Raw genomic sequence first — 2,693 nt, forward strand, 5'->3', positions numbered from 1 at the left:
AAGAGGGCTGGGAGGAGTCCTAGCAAGCCAGTACTCCCACCCGAGAAGCTTCAAGGGGACGCCTGGTGTGTGCTGCTGCGCAGATGGTTAAGGGGCTCGGCCAGAGGGCTTTCGCTGGGCTAGATCAATTGGTTAGGGTCCTAGGAGGGTGCTTGAGGGGCTGGATCAAGGGGTGGCTCGATGGTTAGGCAGCTGGGCAGGAAAACGTGGAGTCCTACCATACAAGGGTTCTCGGCCAAGCATGTGTCTGGGGTTGTGCTTCGTACGCGAGTTCAAGGACTTGGGCTGGTCTGGGCATGTTTTGGGCGTTGTCGAGGGTCAGTTAGGGTCATGGTGGTTCGGTGGTGGCTCAGCTGGAAGTCTCCTGGGTTGGCTAGGAGTCCTTATGTGCTTAGGGGTCTCACACACACACACGTGCAGAATTGGTTCACGTTTCAGTAGGTTTTTGAGCGGGCCAGGTCTGGTTCTTCAGGTTGGGCTTGGTCAAGAGGGTGCCTAGGTTGGTTGGCTAGGGTTTGGCTCGAGGTGGCTAGGGCGTGGCTCGACTAAAATAGGAGATTGCTCGGGTTGATCGGTTAAGGGTCAAAAACAAAAATAATAAGACTACAATTGAATCCATGGGTCCACGAGTGTGTCTCATAGCTTGCAAGGGTAGAATAAATAATAAAATGTTATGTTTAAAATTTGGGATCAAAATAATGAGTTTTTGGATGTATCTTGGATTTTATCGTCGCACGAAACGTTAATTAAAGAATTAATTGAAACACCTAGTTTTGTGCGGGATAAAATTATGGAAAATTATATTTAAGATCAAATAATTATTAAAAGGCTAAGTTTTTAATTTGGAAATTTTATATTAAGGTGGTTTAATTCGGGATTTAAACGCAGTAATCTGTTTTATTTAAAGAATAATTGAAAAATTCTCGATTTAAGCTAAATAAAGATATGAGAAAATTCATGTAATCTTAAATAATTATTTGGGACATGTTAGAGTCAATTGAATTAATAAAATCTCAAAAACGTGAAATTTTACGTCTAGGGGTAAAACGATAATTTTACACCCGAAAATTAGTAAACGTCATGTCAGTGCCCTGAATGCTGTTTTATGTGCTAATATGATTATTTTCAATGGTTATGGATGTTTATGGTATTTTATATGTTTAGAGATTTTTATGTCAAAATGTTTATTTTAAATGTTTATGATTTAATATGTCAAAACGTTATTTTAAATGTCTATGATGTTAAAATATTATTTTAAAGGTTTATGGATTTTTATATGTTAAAATGATTATTTTAAATATTTATGGGATTTTATATGTTTATGATTTAATATGTCAAAATGTTATTTTAAATGTTTTGATGTTAAAATGTTATTTTAAATATTTATGGATTTTTAATATATTAAATGTTTATTTTAAACGATTATGGATTTTTGTGATAAAACGATAACGTTAAAAAATATGTTGCATGCTTGTTTTTAAAAGATAAAGGACACTAAATGCATGATTTTTTATAAAGTGATGAAAATACGAAACATTGGAGGAGGTGAAGTAATTGTGACTATTGAGGATATGAAGATAAGAATTGGTATATCGTGAGGGAAAAGGACCCAGAGGGAGCCCATTTATGGGAGAAGGCCCCAGAGGGAGCCCGACAATCGTATTTCCATTCGATGAGGATAGGCCAGAGCCCAGTTGACCGATGAGAGTGTTTCTAGTGTCCCCTCTGCACTTTTGTTTCATGTAGATTGATCCATCGAGTTTTGAGTATGAGGAAAGTCACAATTAACGATTTGAATTCAATAAAAGGGAAAAATCTTTATGCTCATGATGAAAGGATATATGTTATGAAATGAGGAAAAGGAAAAGGTTGAGGTTCAAGTTGTGCATGTTCATATGGATATGTTTATGAGGATATGAAAAGTTTTACGAAATGTTTATGAAAATGTTTACGTTTAGAGTTGATGCATCATTATGAAAATGTTTTTGTTTAAAATGTATGCATCATGAAAATGTTTATGTTTAAAGTTGATGCATCATTATGAAAATGTTTTTATTTAAAGTTTATGCATTATGAAAATGTTTACGAAAATGTTCATATTTAAAGTTTATGTATCTTCATTAAAAAAATATTTTAAGTACAAGTATTTTCAATGTTGTATGTGATCTGTATATTTAGTACTTGTTATCAAGATTATGGTGTGTTGAGTCTTTAGACTCACTAGGTGTGATTGATGCAGGTGATTATGATAATAATGTTAATGGAGGTCCTGATGGTTGACTTTGCTGGACTGAATGTGCACATAACCCGAGGACCGACGCTAGTTTTCCGCACAAGTTATGATTTATGATTTTAAGTGATGTTAAAGATATTTTTACGACGATTTATTTATGAATTGTTTTTAGAGGTTATAGTATGAGCTATACTTTTCAAATGTTATTTTTAGGTTTAATAAAATGTTGGATAATTTTATGCTAAACTATTTTCTTTTTTTTTTAAATTATAGTTGGTTGATTTATTTTAAAATGATGTCAAAAATATTTTATGGTTCGGCCGAATGCTAAGTGAGGTTTGAAAAAAAATAATAAAAATAAGTGAGGTTTGAAAAAAAACTAAAAAAAATTTCTAACAGGTTTTAAGAACACGAATAGCAGACGTTTCACTGCTTGTTTTGAATTCTACATTGTATAGGA

This window comes from Primulina tabacum, chromosome 12 (assembly GCF_025594145.1).
Source record: "Primulina tabacum isolate GXHZ01 chromosome 12, ASM2559414v2, whole genome shotgun sequence".
Taxonomy (NCBI): Eukaryota; Viridiplantae; Streptophyta; class Magnoliopsida; order Lamiales; family Gesneriaceae; genus Primulina; species Primulina tabacum.